A 23,789-nucleotide genomic window follows, 5' to 3' on the forward strand; every position below is an offset into this window, starting at 1 on the left:
TTATATTCCCTTGCAAACCTGTATATTTAAAAGCTGTGAAATGTGCACTATGAGTTTTGCACTTTTATTACTCTCTTTACTATCTTCTATTCTTATTGACATTGTATGACTTTGTTAATAACATAGCCTTGGTCTTGCCTTTTTGACTTTTTTTGAAAGTGAGGGAAAGATATTTTATATTGCTGGAGCACTAGAACTCAGCAGAATTATGTGAAGAATTTTTTTTAATGGAAAGCATATAATACAAGGCAAGTCCTTCCTTTAACAATATTGATATTCCTTTTGTGCAGCCCCAAGCCCATTTGTATAATGGCAATTTTGTATTACCTTGCTTGCTGTTTTTATTATCCACAGAATACAAGTTAACCTCTTGTATTGTGGAAAGACTTGGCAAGCATAGCCACGAATGGGACAATGGGGTGCAGAAAGTCTCTCTATTTCAAAGAACTTTTAATAAATATATATTTTAAAATTATTCTTTGAACATCACCTTCCCTGTTTTGCCCCTTGTTGGTTTAGGCAGAAGTAGGTCTAGGTTTCAAGGTTCCTGATGCTAAGGGTCCTATTTGATTGCCTAAATCACAAACACCAGTTATATTGTTAGAATAGATTTAGCTTCAGCATTATTTGTAAAATAAAGCCCTGCAAGAATGGAAAGGACTTTTAAAACAGAATTTAAAAGTGAAGAGCATAATTTCTTCCATGAACCCTTATGTAAGATTCAGTAAATTTTGCTAGATTTCAATAAGTTTTATTCTTAAGTGGAAACTTTTGAAGGGCAACCATGAAAATGTCCATGTATGAAACCACTGTTCAAAGCAGAAGCCATGCCGGTGGGTCTGTGCCATGGTGGCTGCCACTGGCAAGAGGGTGTCAAGAAAAGTCTGTGCTGTGTAGCAGACTTGGGCACAGGGGCTTGCCTGGGTCTTGTGGGGCACACCTGGTGTTGTATTGCCTGGCAGCACATGAGAGCATGGCACTGTTAGAGCTATCCAAGACCTCCTATCAGGTCCCAGCCCAGCCTCCATTCCTTCCCAGAGCAGAAGGCCAGCTCTTCTCCCCTTGTACAGACAGACATGTCTTGATTTGCTTCCCTGATGAGGACTTTGGCTTCAAAGTGACACAGGGGTGTTGAAAAACAACCTCAGTGGGGAGCACCAGATGTATGGCCACCTTGCTATGTTTTCAAAAGATTCCTTGTACTGTATTTTCTATGCTAAATGGCTTTGACCTTGCTAGACAACTGGTTCTGCCCAAGTTCAGGTAGGAGGGTGAACAGCTCTCATATCAGTCTCTTGCCTTAGTGGCAGCAAAGTATGTAAGAAAAACTGAAAAAAACTGCTGACCCCCAGACACAACATAATAAGGTATATATGCAACAAGACACCAGGTATGCTTACAATGAATCAGTTCCTTACATGTCTTCCTTGAGAGGGGATACTCTGTGCTTACTGTATTCTTTTTCAAGCATGAAGACTGCCTGTGAGATAATTCTGAGTACCTGAATTCATCAATGCTGTTGCACAGAATAGAAATATAAGGGACAAATCAAATATATCTGCTCTTTTCCAAACCAACCCTATACAGCTATTTGAAAAGCTTAAATACATATTATTATGTGCTCATTTGTTTGTTTATGTGCATGCTCATGTGTATTTAGCAATCCTGTAGAATGATAGACTTTTTCTTTAAAAAACTCACTTGTAGGCTTGTACTTAATTTATCATGTTCTTGTATTACTGTGACTTTTTCTTTATAAAACCTTATAGCTTATAAATTACCATAAGATTAAACCAGATATTGCTAATGTATTTTAAACAGTTGTTAAATTACCAAAGTTGGTTGATCCCCTCCTTGAAATTTGCTGATCCTAACTTTAAATGGCTCCTAGGTTATTATTTATATCTTTTAAATCTTTTATAGCAGTACACGGGTGCTTTTATGAAACCTGGCGTAACATAGTCTAAGAACAAAAGCATATTTATGTAAGTAGCACTGGGAGCCAAGCTGGCAGGTATTTGCCAGAAAGTCTCAACCCCTAAGTATTAGTAGTAGGCATCAAGTGCATCCTCAAAAGGTTGTGAGAGTCTCTGTTTTTACAGAGAAACTGTTCAGGTTCAAAATGTATTTAGTTGGAAAGAATGACTGGACTTGTGCTATCATCAAGTTTGTGGGCTACAGAAAAAAATGAGGATCTAGGAATTACATTTGCAACAAATAAGCATAAACCATAAACAGAAAATCAAGACAGTTGTGGTGGCCAGGGCTTCTCAGAGAAACTGCAACCTTATATAGCTCATGAGAGAGACGGGCAGAATTGTTCTTGGGAAGAAAGCAGTCTCAGATGTATAAAGGAGCAGGCAAGACCATAGTCTCTCCTCTTGCACAAACCAGACAGGAAAAATGTCCAGCTGGAGGAGATCCAGGTTGTCCTGCATGAAGAGGGGTAGCAGAGGGAGAAAACCCTGTAAAAAGAAAAGGACTTTGTCTAGAGCAAGGATCAGCCATCTTGACTAAGGGTAGTGAAATCTCACACAGAACTCCAAAGTTTTCCTTGGCTTCTGCTTAAGCCAATGCATTGCATGAATCTCCTGGAGAATCTCCTGCATGAATGACCTGGAGAAGGTCACCAAGGAATCAGAGTAACTGAGAGTAGGGTAAGATGTGGCTGGAGATTTCCTTTCAGCTTGTATGCACAAAACATGTTGGGTTCTTCAGCTTCTTCTATATGGGAGCACAAACAATGGTTAACATGCTTATCAAAGATTACTAGCAAGTCCTTTCAATAAAAATACTTTCATTGAAACATGTCATTTCACTGAAAACACACTTTGGAGACAATAGCCAATTCAAGAAGATTTTGTTAGGAAAAGTTTCTGGCTCCAGAACTTCATTTTAGAGAAGCCAACGCCCCGATGAGCCTCATGATCTGGTGTTCACAGGCTACACCAGTGAAGTGAGAAACATTAATTAAGCCCCTGCTCGCACTGAATGAAATCAGGGTATAATCACCTTCTCTGACTCAGAGGACAGGCTCACGCTTCAGTACTCAGCTCTGGAGGGAAATGGTTGCTGAGAAGTTGCTGTCAGACTTCCTTGAAGAAGGTAGGCAGCATTGCATTAACCCTGCAGTATGGCAAGGGAGACTATGGGCTGGAGTCAGCACAGCCACTTCTTGGCTGAATGCTGCAGCTGGGGATGTGATGGTGGTAAGAGGTCTTTTTTTATTTTGTTGTTGTGTCGTGAGGGGATTTGTTTTGGTGGTTTGTGTGGGGTTTGTTTTTTGCTTTGTATGTTTTCTTGTATTTTTAAAGAAAGACTTCAGAGTTATTGTAAGAGAGGGAAATTTTCGTATTCTGTTCTTATGGTTACTTACTAGCAAGTGGTAATGTGGTATGTAAAGGGGCTGAATAAAGTGTTCACACATATATGAGATGTGTTAGTGTTTTTGTCTGAAAATGGGACTTACCTTCTGGTGTGTTGATAGAGGCATCTCAAAACGGCTTTATTAGGCTCTAATTGCATGGAAATGGCATGGCTCTCCACAAGCCATTCATCTAATACTTTTCCGCAAGTCTCTTCACTGATGGCATACAAAATTCCCAAGAATCCTGCTCTGTTCTATGACTAACATTCTCTCAGTGAAAAGTTCTATTTTAGGCTTATTTGATTTTTTTTTTTCTGTGAGGAAGTATAACTGTTAGTTAATATTCACTGCAATTATACCAAGAAAAATAGTTATTAAATACCTTCCTTGTAGTTCCAGATTTCAGTCACCTACTTTTTCTTTCGTATTTCTGCCATCATTCACGTATTTAATATCAGCCATACTAAGAAAAGATATGAAAGACTTGCTTTTTATGGCTATGATTTTTACTGCAGTAAAAATTCCTGCATGTGTAATTTTACTAGCTTTCATAAGAGTATTCAGGCAGATAACTTCATACGGAGCCTTGCATGCAGTTGTGGTGCCCCATGTTTAAAAAAAGTGAAGAGAGATTTCAGAGGATGGCTGGCTACTAGGGTGGCTGGGAGCATGAAAAGCATGTGAAATGAGAGGAGAGCTTGGTTTGCTTGGCCTTCACATAGAGATCATGAAACAAAATTGTTTCCTGAGTGAAGGAGGACAAATACCGATAAGGAAGATAAGCTGTTTGAGTTAAGTATGATATCAGTGTGTGAAGAGATGAGGAGGAATGGGAAGAAATTGAGCCTGGAAACTGAAGGAGAAGTCCTGGACTTGTGAAAGACTGTTCTACTCTGAATGCTGGGAACAGTGCTGTACATTTAGAGCAAGCCTGTTAGAGGGAGGGGCTTGTCCTTGGTCCAAGAGGCTCCCTTGGGAGTGCTCTGGTGAGCCCAGTGACAGACCTAGACATGTGTTGTGGGTTAACACCGGTGGGCAACTCAGTCCCACAGAGCTGCTTGTTCAAATCATGTCCTTGTGAGATGGAGGTTGGGAGCAGAAGAGTACAAGTGTGAAAATTTGTGAGTTGAGTTCACAGTTTAAGTTAAAAAAAAAAAAAAAAGAAGAAATGAAAAAAACAAAACAAAACAAAAAACAAACAAATAAAATAAAATAAATAATAAAAAAAAAAAAAAACAAAAAAAAAACCAAAACAGAAGGAGCAAAGGAAAAAACCCCAAGAAAAACAAGGGATGCAAATCCACCCAGAATTGTTCTCTGCCAGCTGATCAATGCCCAGGCAGTTTCTGAGCAATTGCAGCCCTGGAAAACTTCCTCCCCAGCTTTTATTGCTGAGCACAAGACCATATGGCATGGGGTGTCCCTTTGGTCAGCTGGGGAGCTGTCTCTCAACTTCTTGTGCACTCCCAGCAGCCTGTTCTCTGGTGGCGTGGCATGAGATGCAGAAAAGGCCTTGACAGTGTAAGCAATACTCATCTATAGCTCACACTAGTATTACTGTGTTATCAACTCTTTTTTCATCATAGATGCAAAAGAAGCACCATGCCAGCTCGTATGAAGAAAATTACCTTATCTCAGAGAAAACCAGTGCATTACGGATGAATGGATAGATTCCAAAGACAGGCCTCTCTAATATTATCTAGATTCTAGGAAGATAATGGCTTGAACTCACCATGTGACACCTGCAGTTACCAGCACCTACTAATGGTTTGTTTTATAGAGTTTCAGGTGGTTCCTGCCATGGTGGCTCCTACCATCAATGGTATCCGGTTCAGTACCTTCACAATTTCAATTGCACTATGCAAATGCAATGGAGTTACATTTATTTTCAACTAAAACTTCACATTGAGATTGATGGAAAATTGTGATTAACACTGATGACACAATAAGGCCCCATTTGGCCTATAGAACAGCCTAAACAGAGACTAGAGTAGGCTTACTTTGGGTTAAATTTGTTCCAATCTCTCTTCCAATGATGCTGCTACAATGCAAGAAAGATCTTCTGATTGGATGGCAAAATGCTCCTTGTTAAAAATTCAAAACTTGTTTGCTTCACATCTACACTTCAGAAACTGGTGTATCTCTCCTGTTTGAACTCACAAGCCTGTGGGATTGCATTCAGTCTGACCTTGATTTCCCTCCTTTACCCAAAATCCACCAGATCTTATATGTCTGTCACTTCATCCTCTTCTTGAGCATCCTTCCTACAGGCAATTCTTTCTAGTGTTGGCTGAGGTGCATTGGTTTTCTCACCCCTAAGGTCTTGACTTGGTGTGTGACAGCCTCAGAGAGACTCAAGTGGAAAGAGTTTCTCCCAAATCTTACAGCAGTTTTATTATGCCAGAGGAGAAAGGAAAGCACAAAGTGTGCTTTTGCCAGGTTGGGACTGGCTGCTAGTGAAATCAGTGTAGTGATGCCAACAAGGCCTTTCACTTAGAGGAGTGCTTCACTTTCCATTAATACCTGCAAATGTTCTGCTGTTCAAATCCCAGATTTCTCCCACCTTACACCCCCAGAAATTTAGCAAAGCACATTTATTGTCTCAGGAATATTTTAGATATTTAGCAGATAATTTGATTCTCTGAGAAAGGCATTGACTGCTGCAGCACAGAGGCCAAACCCTCATTGCAGGCAGACAGGCTCCACTTATTTTCCTGGCTCTTCAGATTTACTACTAACACTCTGGCAGACAGTAGTAGTGGATATGATGATGTAGTGTTGGAAATAATCCTGGTTTTTAGTAATACCTATATATTGCCAGACAATTATGTCCAAAGAGCCCAGATTTTCTAGAAGTGCTGTTCCACCCCCCCTTCTGTTGGAAACCCTAATTTCCTCCTTGCCCCTCTTCCCTCACTGTCAGCCCTATCATGTCTCTTGTGGCCAGATCAAGGATGTTAAATATAGATTCAAAAATTTCTGAGGGAGGAGCAACTCTGGCAAAGCTTTGTGGCCTGAGTGATCTCACTAAACTACTGCTGACTATTCAGGATCTTTTCCAATACTAGCTGGTTCTTCTTTAAATTTGCCAATGATTTAGAAATTTAGAAATAAAGCCGTAAACAGATGCAATGAAGCTTCTGAGTTTTTTCTGTGCTGGAAAAAAACACTTGCCCCATTTCTTATTCAACGTTTTGCAACTCAATACAGTCTGGGCTCACCTAGTGAACAAAAAAAGTGCTTTTCTAGACTAGCAGGCTTGGTCCTAAACCAGTCACAGCACATGGCATATCTTCAGGGAAATGTGGGAGATCTGGTTTCAAGTAAAGGTGAAAAGCAGAGTACTCTTTAAACCTGTATTAGAAGTGGATTAGATGAATCTATTCCTTCTTTCCTTTTTTAAAATTGCCTTGGGGCTTTTTTTTCCTTATGGAATACTCATAGCACTGAAGATGTAAGGAGGTATTTCTAATGACTTGAGCTTCTACCATGACTTAGAATGGTTTTATTCCTCTGTAATTACTTAGATGAAACAAAACAGTCCTGACCTGTAGCATGGCTGTGATGGCCTGGTAGAATTATTAGTGTAGTTGCTGAAATTTGGGGGGAAATCAGAGCCTGGTGTGATTTCCTGAAGTGCTCACACATGGTCAGCTCCTCTTCTGTCTTTCACCCATGAAAGCAGAAAATGTGTATATGTAATTGTGTAACATTCTAAGATGCATATAGCTCTGTAATATGGAGAAATACAGAAATAGTTTTAAGAAACTGATTGTCTTTGAAGTGTATGAAAATAATGTTAAGAATTGCTTAAAACCCTTTATGGGGTCAGTTATCTTTGAGAATAACTAAAAGTCCATTAGTGACCACATGCTATACATTGTATTAAATCAGCTCTCTTCTTCTCTAAAATTTGCCTTATTGGGTTTTTTTCCTAGGGTAAAATTCATCCCTAGACAAAGTATACGTATGCAATGTTGAGTCTATCATTTAATATAACATCCATAACTCAGTACAAAAAGCTGTGCATATGGCCTTGATAACTATCTACAGTGAACTGAATTTTCCTTTTGCATACTGATCCAAGGTGAATGACCGTGTCTCAGCAACTTTTTATTCCTCAGTGCTTTATTAATAACAAATGAGGGACTCATGAATCCATTCAATTAATTAATTTCTTCTTGGTCTCCTTTTCTTGCTTAACAGGTTGATCTGTCTCCAAAATGTACATTTTCTGCATTCCCATTGGACTAATGACATTTAGATAATTTTTTTACTTTGGAATATAGCCATCCAACTTAAAAGTAAAAAGAGACATTGTACATTTGAAGACAGTGCTAATGCCATTCCCTGCCAGTAAGTCCTGCTGTTGTGAAAATGAACAAGGTTGGGACCTGCCTTCCTTTGAGGTTATTAGACCAGGCATATCACTGACATGCATGGAGACACTTCCCTTCAGCTATCTTGACTGGTATGGAATTTTATTTAGGTTTTGATTCAAATAACCATTTTTTTCCCAACCAATTTAGGGGTTATAATATCTGCTATTGACCTTCTATTACAACCTGTGAACCATTCTGTTTAATGTGAAATTACATCATGTAAGAAATTCCTTTTTGTCCATTATCTTGGTCACCGACTTGACAGGGCTGTCAGAGAGTCATGGGAGTATAAATCAAAGATGGGACTAAGAAGTGGGGAACTTGGGAGTAATAGGCACGAGACTAACACGGTGATTCCTTCTGTTCCTAAGGCCACAGTGAGAGTGCAATGAAGAATGGACATTAGGTGTTTCTTCCTGGCACTGTGTCAAGTGCAGAATATTTTATGCAAATGAAATATCCTGTTCCGAGAAATAATAGATCTGTAGTGATTTCATTCCCATGTTAGAGCAAGGTTTACATTGAAAAGATGGGTTGAACGTAACTATGGCTACTTGTTGAGCACAAAAGGATTATCAAGAAGAAATTAATTGTGTGGCATTAGCTAATAGGATGCAACACACACACAAAAGGGAGGTCACAGATAAAAAATTTCATTGATCATAATTGATTATTGTGATTTGCTTAACTGGACTTGGAAATTATGGGAGAGTGAATGTCAGAGTGGGGAAGGTGGAAGTCAAGGATGAAAGATATACCATATCTTGTATATGTTATGCCTTATTCTGGGTAATGTCTTAGGCCAGCAAGAGGGTTCCTCCCTTATAACAGAAAGCACAGCAAATCGACCAAAGGTGGATGAAGGTAAAATCAGTGCCAGGAAATAAGATTTTGAATGAAAGATGAGGAGTAGAGCATCACAGTGAATCCCTTGGAAACTTAAGGGTCTTTATGCAGTGAGATGCAGTTCAGCGAGTCCTTGAATATCTCCATGAGAAAATGGATACACTTATTCTGTTTCAGGTGTTTTGAAGTATATTGTTTGAGGTATTTCTTTTGAGTGAATTCCTATGCTTTTTTCCCCTGTTGATTTGGAGTTCAGTAGCCAGTTATTTACCGTATTGCATATGCAGATGGGATGCGAGTACTGCTTTGACTTGGTTTCCTGACTGACCTTTTCAATGCTGTCCTTAGGCTGAAGTATGAATTTAGGAAGTTCAAAAGAATAATGAAGGGAAGATTTTTCAAAAATCTGAGTATCCCCATCTATTCCTAAACTTTGCTACAAACCAGATCACATGGCACTTTCTCCTAAAATTAGAGGAAACCATCAAGCCACAGTTGCTTGGAAAGAAGCAGCTTTCTATGGGCTTTCATCTTTGATGTTTCTGCAGCTTTGCTTCGCATGCTTCTTGATGCATCCATGTCCCATGCTGGGTGCTGTGCTTGAAGCATGATCTGTGCTGTGTTTTCATTGACACAACTAAGCAACTCAGGAGAGTCAAGGGGTCACCACTTTATCAGGTTGTATAAGCAGTGACAACAAAATTTCTACTGCTGACCCTCATGGCAGCATAGTGCGTTTTTAGTAGAATAAATAGCACTGCAGAGAGACTTAGTGAAACTGGATAACAGACCTTCTGCCAGTCAGCGATTCCTCTCGGAATCATATATAAATTAGCATATATCTAACAACAGACTACTATATTGTTGCCAAACCCTGCTCTGAATATAGGGGAAGACCTCCACTTGTGGGAACAGCTCTGTTCTTTTATTTGAAAGGAAATTGGGTTTGGGAAGGTTGTTTACTTGTATTTTTCCTTACCCTCTGAACCCTGCTGTGAACTGTTCTTACACTCTTTTCCTTAGCAAGGGAAAGAAGTTAGGTGAATTTGTCAAAGATGGCTTCTGTTTCCCTTCTCTCCCCCACTGCTGCTGTGGTGGATTCCAGTTTCTCTCCCAGCCCTGCCCTGCCTGCTCAGAGGTACATCCACTTCATGGCAGAGCGTGACTCAACTGCCTGCCTGAACTGAACTCCTTCACTCTTCCTTGTTAGTTTAGCATACAGTCTTAGAAATCCAGTGCATAAATCACATTTTGGATACAAATCAAAACATGTGATTAATACCTAGACATTTATGGCCATATAATGTTGCACCACAGTTAACAAGTAACATTTGGCTATGGGGTCTGTGCACCTGCTAGGCAGTAATGTGCTGCTAATGTTTTAATGAAGGATCTCAGGGAAAAAAATACTTCTCTAAGCCAGAGGTAAAGCTTGTGCTCCTGGAATGCACATATGCGGATAGGAGGGTTGACTGACTGGGAATACAGCCATTTGTTTTCCCAAATTACAAATAATAATTAATAAATAAAATGTTTTCTCATGGCTGTAAGCAGGGAGTTGGGAGAATCACTTGGCAAACAAACTGATATTTAAGCTGTGATTTGTTGAGAATATTTGCACTCTAGAACAGTGGTCCCCAGAGGAGCAACTTGCATTTTGTGGACAGGTTTTCTCTCTCTGTTGGCCTTGGTTTTAAGTTTTTAATTTACTGTATCAAGAGGCAATATCAGAAAGTCTTGTGGGCAACATGTTGCACATATGAAACAAAGATTGGGAACTGTGACTTTCTAGTGATGTACCAATTTTATTGGTATTATGACAGCTTTTGCAGCCTGAAAATGGAAAAAAAAAAAACCCAGGATATTTCTCTGGGAAACAAAAAAAAAATCTGCCATCTTGGTTTGATGCAGTCTGAATTAAAATATGTTCTTTATCATTATGATGATAAATTCCAGGGATGCTACCTAGCATGGGTGGTTTATCACTGCATCAGGAACAGTGATTCTCAACAAGAAGTTGAGATAGGCCAACATCTTCCTTCATTTTTGCAGAAAAACTTCAAAAGTCATCTCTGCAAGAACTGCTTCAAGAATTCCCAGGAAAACTTCTTTCAAATATTTGTAATGGTGTCTCTACTTCTTGGAGGCATTTTTCTAACCTGTGATATGGTTTGTAACAGTGGTGAGGAGTCAGTGGTTGAGCAGAAGATCCCTAGAACCTGGTGTGGTGATTACATCATATGGTGCAATTTTTGTGGATGCAGGTGTTCTCTACCTGTCAATGAATGTAGATGTTTGATATCGGGATGTTGTTTTACTCCTCACAATGACACAGAGAAGATTAGTGAAATAGATGTAAAAATTGGCTTCCGAGAAACATACATATTTATGTTCTTATCCTTGCTGCATTTTTCTCAGTGTCATACAGTCCTGATCTGGCAGTGACAAATAAGAGTTTTGGAAGTTTTTTCCAACCTGATCGCAGCTAAAATAAAATTTAAAAAAAAATAAAAATTTATAACTTTTAATGTGATAATAGCTGAGATTTGTCAAAATTAATGTTTTCCCCCTTCACAAATTTTTTCTTGCTTTGATTAATCATCATTTTACAAAGGAAAATATTTTTTAGTAACTGATTCTTCAATTATTTTTTTCACTTATAATCTTCCTTGAAAGGATCCTCTCCCTTTTCTGTTCCCATGGTTGAGAATAGTTCGTTGTGTATTCTCTGAAAGCTGTCCAGATTTGTTCTAAGTTAATCAGATGGTGTATTGTGAGACTGCCTTTAGGCATTCAACTGTTGCTAGTCTGGAACAGGATTAGATTTCCTAACTCAGCATCTTGAAAACCAAAAATTTCCCTTAGTTTTTTATTCAAGCAGTAGAAAGGGAATCCAAAATACTTTTTTCTATGCAAAGCCTTTGCAGATGAAAATAAAACCACTTTGATTGAGAAAATATCTATTGGCTGCCTTTGCAAGTGAATGTGAGTGAAAGAACTTGGGAGTGCACCTGCACTGCGGTGTTAATTGGAAAGTCTGACTCAAGTGTTGTTCCTGATTGTCTCCCAATCACCTGCAAAATATCTAGCTTGGAAGTCTTGCAGAGCTTCTAACTGAGCAAGCTGCCTCAGTGTTGGCTATAAGCTGGAGCTCAGATGTTTTCTTCATGTGATGTTGTAGTCCACCCATATTGCAGGAAAGAATGATGTTAAACCATGAAATTATTGAAATCCTCCAAAATCTTCTCACAGTTCTCCCATGTATCAAGGAGGATGCAGACATCCTCCTGCAATTTATTGGGGAAAGTCCTTAAAGCTTCAGTTTTGCAGCACGGAGAGCAGTGGAGGTACCAGACGTCTCAGAGAGCTGGAGGGCATGAGGGGAACTGCCAGATTGGTCTGGCCCCTTAAAAATACCCTTAAATTTCACCCAGTCTCTAATGCTGGGAGAAACAGAGCAGGAACAAGATGTCCAGTGCTCTGTTGAGCCATAGTTATGATTTCTGCTCTGTGGGACATTTGGACTCCTGTAATTGACAACCACGGTAACTGCATTGCTCAAAAATGTGCTTCAGGGCTATCCCAGCAGTTTCCCTCTTCAGCTACGCTCTGAATTCCCTGACTGTAGGCAAGGACTGGAGACTTTTCACGCAGATCTAGACAACTAAATGGAATAGGAGATATTGGAGAATTTGGTGTCCTGTTTTAGCAGAGGGCTATAGAAGAAGCATTTCATGCAGCTGTGAGGAGAGGTGGAATAAAAATCACCGCAATTTTTTATTGCAGGGATCATACTCATTCAATGGCTCAACCATGGGCTTTCTAAAAGGCATCACACAGCAGTCCAAAGGCAGAAATAATACACATGAGAGGAAAAGAGACACAAGGCACTGTTGTACAAAGAGTCATGGATAATAACTTGGTGATCTGGAGAACACTAATTTAATTTTACTATGGGTAATGAGTTTTGTAGAATTTCTGCTTTAGGCAGACACTCCATATCCTCCTCACTTAAGAGAAAAAAGAAAAAGAAAAATCTCAACCCTCCCACTTAATCTAGACGAAACAGTTCCCTAACCTTGGTAGTTCCATACCTGTTCCATCCCTGAAGTCTAAGTTCTACTAAATCAGTAAGCAAATAAAATACATGGGCACTGGAAATACAGCGCACTTTCTGCATTAATATTTCAAGACATTGTGTTCAGGTAGTATATGTGATTTCTAGCAACTTATGGTGTCCATTCAGGACTTCCATTTCTTAATGCTGATGCCCTACATGCAACCCATAATGAAGAAATATTTCCAATTCATCGATCCCATTACAGTATTTCAGCAAACTGAAGCTGTTGATATTAGTATAGTCTTTATATTAGATATTTAGTAGGTCCTGCTCTTAGTTTTTGGAGAATTTTGTTTTGTTTTTTACATAATTGGGTAAAGAAAGTTCTCATTAGACATAATAAATAATTTTCTTCAATTTTATGTGGGTCTAGCAGACAGTAAATATAGCTTTATCTACTGTCCTCCTGAAAAATACAAGAACACCCATCTCACAGTGAAACTGGAGCTGGCAAATCTGGGGTAGAAGAGGAAACACAATACGCAGAAAAGATGAGGCTCATTGTCTTCTGATTTGACAGAACTGAGATTGTGGATGAGGATGGCTGAGAAGAAACATTGGCTAAAAAAATGTGAAATTCTGAGAAAATGTGTGAGTGCACTTTCCCTCTCATATTTCCATTAGAGTGTAATTTCCTGAAGAAGATAGAAACACTGGTAGTGTTGGTGACATCACTGACATCTCAGTAACTCCAGGCTCTCTTTGAGTTAGGTGAGTCTTCCTTTATTTTCAGTGAAATATAACTACTGTTTAAATACAAATACTGTGAACTATTTGGCTCATAGCATCTGATTATTTCTCTGATTATTTATTTTTCTTCATGGGCAGAAAAAGGTTGAACACCTTTTCTCTTACATGATAACAAGCACTAAGGTCTGACTCAGTATTCAAAAATAACATCTGAACTCCAAGAGTAAAATCATAATTATCTTACGGAATATCTTTACATTTTCCAGGATATAGCAAGTATTTCTTGTTTGAAAAATACTAATTTTCACTTTCAAATGTCTCTGTTGTGGGTCTAGCTCAGTAGAACTGTCTTACCCAGCGGGGACCCCATAGTTAGTATTGGTAATATTGATAAGTAGAACCATCCTAAGCCATGACCCAACTGAGCAGTCATTTCAGAGCTACACTTGTGTGTTGCTCCTCAGTGCAGCAGCCTGCACAGGGCATCTTAGAAGGAAACTGCACCAGCCCATGGTGTATGCCAGTGAGATGGATAGGCATGGTGCAGAGAGGATGACTCTTTTTCCTCAGTTTTTACACACATTCTTCCCAACTGCTATTTTTCAAAATCATTTTTAGCTAGGGCTAATGTTTAACTCAAGGTCATAATCTCAAGGTAGATGGGTGTAATGTAGATTGTATTTGTAATATATTAATAGGAGTTAGTAGAAGTGGTTTATAAACATTTCTGAGAGAGAAAATTTTACAGCTAGACTTTATTAATAATTCACTGGTATGTAGTTACTTTTAAAGAATGGCGAGATTTCATTTGTGAACAAGTAAAAAGACTGAAAAGGAGAAAAATTTATTTGTGTCAAGATTGTCATCTCTAACATAAGCAGCTGTAGAAAGTTTCACAGACTACCAGACAGGGAAATCAGTGATTTTCAAACAAGTAGGAATTTATTAATTTTACAGTGCTTTAAGAAAGGCAAAAAAAGGTATCACTGAACTTTTCATGAAATTCAGAGCTGTGTCTTCAGCCTACAGTAATTTAATTCTTGTATTCAAAATGAACATAGTCTGATTTTACTGTCAGTGGAACCTAATCTACTTTTTAAGCTGTGTGACTGCCATTGGTAAGTACAGTTTTTAGCTGCAAAACCCTCAAAGACTATCTGTGTAGTAGGTGCCAGCCACCTAATACTGTATCTATGAAGCTGGAAGTGAGCGTGCCAAATAGCTTTTAGTCCATCTGTGTAAGGAGTAACGGGGAAGTAGTAATGGGAGAACTGAAACCAATATAAGGAGGCGACAGTATTTTTCAGAGGAATGGTGCTTATGTAGGAGAGAACTATAGCAGAGAGGATGTAGAGGAAAGCAATGTGAGCAAAAATGGAACAATATGGTCAGTTGAAAAGCTGTATGTAAGATGATTATAAAAGATTTTTAAAAAAGGCAAATTATGATAAGGAAACAGTGGGTAGGATTTGACTGTGACAGAGCTTTTGTTTCAAGAGGTTGCAGAGCAGAAGATTGATGTTTTCTATGCCTTTGAGGCTGGGAGAGATTCAAACAAGATGCTCTCAGCATCCTGTCACATCTCTGCTGTACAAGTTGTCATAAGAATACTTTGGGTACCTCTAAACAGTCCAGCTTGAGTATCCAAAGAAAACTATCTGTGGCAGAAGGAATGTCCACGCTGTTGCTTCTTCATGATGTATTACTATTCAATGACAAATGTTACTTTTTGTAATTGCTACAAAATGTATATTATTATTGCTGCTATATTACTGACAAATATCTGATGAAAAACAGGAGAGGCTAACAGCACAGGAACAGATAATTTTTAATCAGAAATTGTCATGAACGAAGATGTCCTCTGAAAGCAATCATAATCACCATGAAAGAGGCCAAAGATCTATGCAGTGTTATCACAATTCTACAAGACTCTGTACAAATTACTCCACTTACAAGTTAGGATTTTGATTAAACATCAGAGGGATTGGTGTGTTCAACTCTTGGTTTTGCAATACCTAGCCAATACAAACTTTCTTTCATTTTTTAAATTATTGTCTCCTATTCTACAACTTGCAGGAATTATATTCACCATTTTATATTGATTCTTACTCCAGATAATACACACTCCTTTAAATTTATTGAATTAGCTCCTCGTTGAGCAGAGCTGAAGAAGGCAGAGTAGCTTCTACAAAACAAGGAAGACACAGCAAAATTTATTAAAATAAGGCAAAAGCAGGAAAGGAAATTCAGGAAGAGGGTATTTTAAGGGTGACCCTTTAGAGTAAAGGTAAGTTCCTTCTGCTCAAGGAACAGAAATGAAACACCTGAAGTGAGCAGGGCCAGTGAGAATGGAAGACATTAAGCACTGTGGGAAGAAAATTCACATCATTAGAATGAGGCATTTACTCTCTCCTTATCTGAACAACAGAAGCAAGACAATCTGCTGTTTGTGTTGTAAAAGTGTTTGCAGTGGGAAGTATGGTATATGCACACAGAAAGAACATCTGTTCGAGGAAGGCTCTTGCAAATATAAAGCTGCAATAATGGTGTAGAAACATCTGCACAGCTTATAGCAGGGCCACCAGTAGTTCTCTTAGGTGGGGGAGGGTGTGATACATCCCACATGAAGGAGAAGGTCACAGGAAACCTCTCTAAAGCAGCTTTTTTGTATATATCCATGCAAAGGTAAGTTGCCTGTAGACAAACTGCAGTGTTCAGTGTAGCAGAATACTGCTGTGGAAAAGCTATAAACGCTGAAAACCACATCGTTCTCCTTTCACTTAATGATTAAAAGGACAACTTGCCCCTGTTCTTCTGTAGTCTTAGAATGACTCAAGGATTTTAAATTAAGCCCAAGCATAAAGTTTTCCTCTGCCCACCTGCAAAACCTACAAGATTTTATGGCATAGTTCTGTTAGCAGAACACCAAGAAATTCAGAGAGTAAGTGGAGCAAAATGAACTGCTGACTGGCAGCTTGCTGGCAATGGTTTTGGTGCAGTCCAATTGTAGGAAAATATGCCCAGGAATAGTTACCTGCTATGGCTATGCAGCAGCTGGTACCTGAAAGACTCATTCCTGATTATCTGGGGTATCGCTTCACTACAGATATTGCAGGGCAAATATGATTTGGTGCCCTTTGCTTCAGCTCCTTTTTATTGCAAATACAGTTCACATGCCTGAATAGAGCAACTTTGCTTGTCTATGGAATTTATAATGAGAAAAAGGGAGGAAAGTTACAGCTCATGTGCAGTGCACAGCCTTCAAAGGATGGTGTTTGGCAGCATCATGGATGTATCTTACTAAGGCACTCTTACATGCTTCACACAAAGCAGACTATCCCTCTGTTCCTTTACAACTCTCCTCCTTCAGACTTTGTGACTTCAAAGTTGGTCCAGAAAGTTTTACAGGAATTTTACAATTTTTATTCCCTCAGTACTGGACTCTAACAATTTGGAGCTCAGATATACATAAATGCATAGCTTTATCTCCAGACAATGACCCCTTTACCAGTGTCTAGGGCTTGAAGTGAAAGTTTTGAAAATTTTAACTTGAATATACATAAATGAGCAGATCTAAATACAGGAAGTATCTGTGAACGTGGGATCTGGAATGGCTACTTCTGCTCTTCTTGGCATTTCACTACCTTAAGTGGAGTTATTTTCCATGTGCAGTGTAAGGGGTGAGAGAGTGCATCTGATGATTAGGCTGTGTTAAGCAGCCACTTTTATAGCAAAAGCCTGTTGCTGGCAATAAGAATGTATTTGTCAAGTTCAGCAGGTGATGGTTGAAGACTTTGGCTTGTGTTAAGCATTAAGATATAATGCTCTATATCTTAATGTTTGCAGCCAGACAAAATTTTCATTCATTTTTTGTTTAATGTTTTGCAAAACCAGTAAACAAGTGCTATTCTCAGAAATGTGAGCAGAGTTATCAAATTAGGTACAAAAGATGAGTGTATTTTACTTTACTAGAATTAGCAGGAGTAATAGATAAATGCTATTTGTTAAACAAGACAAAGATTATTATGCGTAACACAACCTAGATGAGGAATCCAAGTGCCAAGACTAGGCTCCACTTTCCCATGACTCCCAGGGTAAGTCATGGAAAGAGTGATGCCTCCAGTACAGAAGCTGAATTTGAGAGCTCTGTGAGAGCCCATGTCTCTTCTGTGGCCATATATGGCACCAAGCCTGCCAGCTTCACTATTTGACTGATATGAATCCTCTCCCATTCCTGAACTGGTAAAATCCTACTTCAGAAAAGTGCTGTGGAACTTTTATCTTTTGGCATATTCCTCTTTAAGCATCTGAGTAACTCCAGGCAGGTGGAAAGACACTACGTATACCTAAAGGCAGTTGCATACTTCAGTGTTTGGAAAAAATACATGGGGAAAGTTCTCCTGCCTTCTAACTTAAACATGATGACTGTTCTTTTGCTACAGTTTGATTTGGGTTTTCTTGTAGTAGACATCAAGCAGTTAAAATAAAGGTGTTATTTCCATTTCAGCATATTCCTCATTACTGCTTAAAAAAACCCTTGTCCTTTTCCTTGTGAAACATATGCTTAGCTCCACTGGTTCTGGAGAGTGTGTAAATGATACTCACCTTGGGAGAAAAGAACTTGACCTTGAAATCAGATAGCCTTTCCAGAACAACCATGTGCTTTCTGGCTCTGGAACACTGCATTGCATCATGCTTCACAGAAGAATTGTTATAAAGGTGATGGTTAGCAAATCTAAAACACTTTGTGAAAAATGCCTTTTGTTGGGGAGGGGAGTTGTCAATTTTTAACAGGATGACCACACATGTGGTCAAAATCCAGATGGAAAAGAGAGTGAAAGACTTTGTAATGGAAAATATATCTTTAACAGGGGCTGTGTATGAGAAGAAGAGGTTTGGTCCCTTTTGTCCATGTTACTGTGTGTTAGAAGGATGCCAAGCTTCCACATAATTTTGGAGCAAAAATCACCCTACTTTTTCTCCTGAGGAGTGAGAAATTTTTTGGATTTTCTGCACTGCAGAAAAGAGAAAAATCTGAAAATCTCACAACATGTCACTAGACAAGAAAACAATTTCCTTCCTAATTCTAATGACTTACCATTTTTTACAGAAAATAATGCCAGTAACATGTTAGGGTTTTCAAATAAGATGGAAAAGAGTAGTTTCATCACTGATGTTATGGTGTAGGTAGAAGAGGACTTTAAAGCTGAAAAATATCAGCCCTCGGGTCAGAAGGGGATTTTTCCCTGATCTTCCTTTTCATTCATTACTTGGCATTTATCTCCAGCCATAGAAAAGGTTATTACTACGCTTCTAGATACTGGCCATATAAAAATGGCAATATTAAGCAGTGTCAGGTGAGATAGGGAGGAGCAATGACTGTGGTATTTTTCTAGATGATTTTGGCTGCAGTGCTGTCATGCTGTTTACTGCAGGCAGAAATGGAGGAATGGCATGCTGAAAGGAAAAGTACAGACACCCTGGACATAGCCAGGCCAATTAACACCAATCATCAGAGATGCCATTATCTTCTGGTAAAGAAATGTTAACCCCACAGATCTATTATTGCATCCAGTGTCCTGCAGAGGGGGTGAGGGTGAACATGTAGCTACTGGGGACCTCATGGAAAATATAAAGAGCTGCCAGTGGCCAAATAATGTGCTCCTAGAAAAAGGCATGGTCCATTATCCCTGCTGAAAACAGAGTGACAAATTACTGTAAAAGTACTGTACTGCAGCTGAAAGAAGCCAATAATTTCATGAATTTTACAGGTACATCCAACCATAACAGTATGTTCTAGTACTACCCTCTGCATGCTACAGTGCTTTACACTATAGTTCTTTTTACAGTGCTCACAATATAACCCTGTCCTTTCTTAGAAACATCCCTCAAGTCAGGATACTGAGAAAGTACATCTGCTTCACCCTGGTAGACAAATAACACTAGGTTTAAGAGGCTGTGCTGTAACTTGCATGCTTATTACTGTGATCCAATTCTGATTTCGTCTCTGTTGATCTTATTTTGGTGTGCATCTGGTGAATAAGAAAGATGTTACTACTGATTTGTACTAGAATTGAGCCTCAAATATCTTCTCTGATGATTAATCTCTTAAGACTGTTTCCTGCATCTCATCTGTGGTCTGACCAACTCATGCTGCTTCTTGAGTACTGCTATGATGTTCAGTACACTGGGTATGAACATATGCTTTACCCAAAATATAATAATAACCTTGAAAATGCAATAATAATCTGGAGTTGAATGCCAAATCCATTTGGTAGTGCACAGATGCACTGGAAAAGGGAAGTGAAAAGAAGGGAGATACTTGGAAAACTTTATGAAACACCATAGGCAGGAGGTGCAGTACTTGATATACTTCCGTTTTGGATGTGGGAAACATTGGATACACAATAATGGTCAAATGAGAGAAAAAACAGCTGGCAAAACCCAGTTCAATCAAAAACCTTGAGGCTGCTTTTACTTAAATAGAGTGTTTGCTGCTTCATCACAGATCACTGCTAGAAAGTCCTTTGTTAGTGAGAAGAAATTTAGCAATAAGAGCCAGTTTGCAATCAGTGGCTCCTTTTTAGAAAAACATATTTGCTGAAGGATGAAGATCTATAGGGAACCTAGTTAGGAAGGGATAATTTTTGCTCTTGACTTACCTGAGGTAATTCTTTTGAAAGAAACTAGCTTTGTTAGTGCTTATTCTGTGATTTGTAAATAGAAAACCTTAAAAACTCTGCAGTTGGTTCATAAATATTTTGAAAAGTGAAAGATTAAATGATTGACTGGTGTCAACAATATCCACATAGCAGTGTAAATACAGTCTGTGATTCTTGTATAGCATCTTCTGAACTTGGGATCTTAGTATTTCACAAATACTGATTCTGATTTCTGTCTGCCACAAATGGTTCATTCATGGTATGAAAGGAGAAACATACATTTTAAAAAAGAGTGTACACATGCAAATCAGACTTGTCCCATGGATCTGTGTTAAATAGGTAAGAGTTATCACTTCCTTTTTTGCAAAGCAAATTCTTGAACAAACACAATGCAGAAGACATTGTAGCACAGTAGAGAGCAGAAACTGTTTTCTTCCAGTCTAACCAATTTTTTACCCAACCACAATTAATTGCCTGTTGCCAATGGTGGTTCTGAGGCCATAGAAATGGGTCCATGTTGAACTAGGTTTGTTCACTCTAATATAGGGGCTATTAAATTATGTGTCTCTGCTCCAGTCTGTCCTATAGCTGGGATAATTCAACCCTGTGTTTTGTTTACTGGTTGCATTTTTTACTACAGCAGTTTTTATAATTCTTTGATTTATCATCATCAGAGGAGAAAGCAGGCTATAACTTTGACTGCTGGTATCAACACAGAGAGACAGGACAGGACTGTAATTGTTGGAATTGTCATTCAGATGTGTGTGACTTGATCCAATAAATGTAGGTTTCTGGCACCTTTGTGAGTGATGCTTTTACAACAGACTGCTGCTTGAGCTTATCCTGGCACCAGGAAGAGCTACTGCTTTCAGGTTCTCCCTCTTCTCTCTCTTCCCTAAAGGGAAAGTCTGCACAGCTGTCTCATATGATCAGGTGGATTTAATACTACAAAATAGAAGAAGGGACTACCTCTAAGAACGCTTTTCTTCTGCCACATCTTTAACTGCTACTAAGATATTAGACAGCTAGGACATAAGAAACTCAAGAAACATAATTAAAAAAGCCCAAAGTAGGCATCCATGTTGCTCCTTTACCTTTATTGCGCTGGCAAATTTTCCAGTATCAGACAAAGTGTACACAAATAGCAGAAAAATGCAGACAGGCTAAAATGCAAACTTTCAGAAGTTGGCTGAGGAACAATACTCTTTCTATCCTGAGAGATGGAGTAATCCAGTAAAATCTTACCACTGGTTCAAAGCATGAAACAGAGTCAAAGATGTAAAAAGACTCTCAGTGGATTAAACCAAATCCACAATGTCAGCCAAGCATACCAGCTATAAATGTTCTCACTGAGCCTGCGGACACGGATGCTCTCCGAGTCTCAAGTGATAAAGCACTTATACATTTGGCTTTGGGCCAAAAGATTTGGAGATCTGAGGCAAAACTGATCACTTTAGGAGAGAGTCTGCTATGGGTAATTAAAGGCAGATTATTGGATTAAGATTTGATGTAAATTTGAAGTCCTTCCTTTTCTTTCCAGATTTATTTTATTTTCCTTGTCTTCTTTGTCTCTGGGTAACTATAATTGAATGCGTCTTTAAACTGTAAATTGTAATTTTGCTGTCAGCAATGGAGCTTTAATTTCAGATGTTTATTAGAAATTTTCTCTGTGAGCCTCTGAGTTTTGTTAGTTAGAGGGACTTGAATCAATTGTATAGCCTCCCCCACAAAGTTGTGGATAGTTTATCATGTTTTGGTGCTTTGAATGCTTTACTTGTTAGTGTGAGAAGAAGAGATAATCCCTGTCCGAACCCATATTCCCCTCTTCTTCACCGTAGTCATGTTCACATATTTGTTTTTGGACAAAAGGATAGAATCCCATCAAGCTTCGCTGTCTGGGAATATGGCTCTGGTCCACATTTATGGCCACTGTGATATTCTCTTCAGAAGTGCAGCTAGAAGGGAAGGTTTCCTCTTATGTAGATGAACAAACACATCTCTAGTCAGCAGTGCTGCTCTCATGAGTTGCTACTGAAAAATACGACAAGTAAATGAATGCAAAAAAATGGAGGAGAAACACTCACAGGGAGAAGTCAGTTTAATTTATGAGCCCCCATTGCTTCTTCAAAGGAAATATATGCCCTCTTGCAAAAAAAAAAAAAAAAAAAAAAAAAAAGAGGATGGAGGATAAAAGCAGCAGCTGAGGATTCTTGGAGTGCAGGAGAATCCTCAGCTGCCATGGAAATAATGAGGATGGCACCAGCTGTTCCCAGTCAGTCCCACACACTTTGGGGGCACTGTTGAAGGACAGATGGTGCACACTGCTCAGGTGATGCTGTTGGTGAGGTATAAATGGTGTGTGCTCAAACCACTAAGGAAAGGTTTAAAATGTGTTTAAAGATCATCATGGAAATGTGGAACAGCTTCTTTTTACTCAGTTATGTTTTATAAAACATGCTCTGGCATCATGAATGTGTGTCTGTGGTGAGTAACTGAATGATCTCACAGTTGCATCTGTGCCTTTTCCTCCTTTTCTCTACCCACTGCTCTGTGATTTCACTGCTCCATGTCCAGGGTGCTAGTAGGCTCTTTGATAACTGCGTTTTGTGTCTGTAATGTCAGACAATTACATCAATAATCTGAAAATAAATAGCTATTGAGACAGTAAACGAATGGAGAGGCTGGATGGGACCATGTCACCATTAAACCATTTTTGGGGGATTAGAACTTTCTTTCTGAACCTGATTGAGAAAACAAGGCATGATGTGTTTTATCCTTGTTAAAGATGGATAGTTTAGGAAGTTATTATTTTTCTAATCCTGTCTCACAGTGCACCACAGGTTTTTATTGTGTAATGTTGCTTTACCTTGTGGAGTCTTGTTGCTTAAATAGCTGTAGTTACTCAATCAACAACAAAGCTGTGCGTCTGCAGAGTGTACCTCTGCCCCTTTACCCATTGTGTTACCTGCAAGAGACAGCAGAACCAAGCAGACCTTTCATATCTGCCTGAAGAATGGAGCCTTACTTAAACACTGTGCTGCAACATCTTAGTTATATGACGGCATTATGTCGCTGTCAGTCATTCCACGCAGAGCTCTAATATTGCTCACTCTCACTCTCTCAGTCCTTGCTTCACTCTAATTGAACCCCTTATAATTAAGATAAATTCTGAGCAATCAAACCTGGAATGTGGATGAACAGTCCCTCGTGCAATCCCAAAAGTTCAGCTTTAGGAGGTTACTTCACTACGCTGTAAATCATTATCCCAGTTTAACTACAGCATGTGGGACTGAGAGTTCTTGGAAAAGCTTGCTACAGCAACTTCATTTATGAAGATAACTCAGTAGAAAAGGTCCTCTATTTACAACTGTGTGATTTTACAGGGCAAACTGGATTCTTTAATGTTAGCACCTTAGCAATCAGTAAGAGACAGTCCAGTGCATAGACCCTACAGTTTATTACCAGAAAATGAGGTGTGACTCCTGAAGATGGATTTCCAGTATCTGTTAGTCACAACAGCATTTCAAGATAGAGGGGGGACACACAGCTTTTTTAACTTAGCTTGAGGTACAGCCCTCTACTGATGAGTAACAAGGCTATGATGCAGAGGTGCTATGAGTCAGAAGAATACTCAGTGTATGATGGGGAGAAAAATGAAATAAAGGAGCTTTCAGAAAGACTAATAAAAAAATAAGGATACACTAGTTCTCATAATAAAGACC

General features: G+C 38.9%; 1 long non-coding RNA gene across 6 annotated transcripts in view; it reads left to right on the plus strand.

The window, feature by feature from the left end:
- The first annotated feature begins 2,826 nt into the window (after nucleotides 1-2,826).
- Nucleotides 2,827-23,789, plus strand: part of LOC140682389 (uncharacterized) — a 146,676-nt gene continuing 125,713 nt past the window's right edge. For 3 of the 6 annotated variants that reach the window (XR_012054054.1, XR_012054056.1, XR_012054052.1), the window contains exon 1: nucleotides 2,827-3,209. This is a non-coding gene — a long non-coding RNA (uncharacterized lncRNA). The remainder of the gene's footprint in view (nucleotides 3,210-23,789) is intronic. The other 3 variants (XR_012054053.1, XR_012054055.1, XR_012054051.1) reach the window with 3 other exon arrangements.

Source organism: Taeniopygia guttata, chromosome 2, assembly GCF_048771995.1.
Source record: "Taeniopygia guttata chromosome 2, bTaeGut7.mat, whole genome shotgun sequence".
Taxonomy (NCBI): domain Eukaryota; kingdom Metazoa; phylum Chordata; class Aves; order Passeriformes; family Estrildidae; genus Taeniopygia; species Taeniopygia guttata.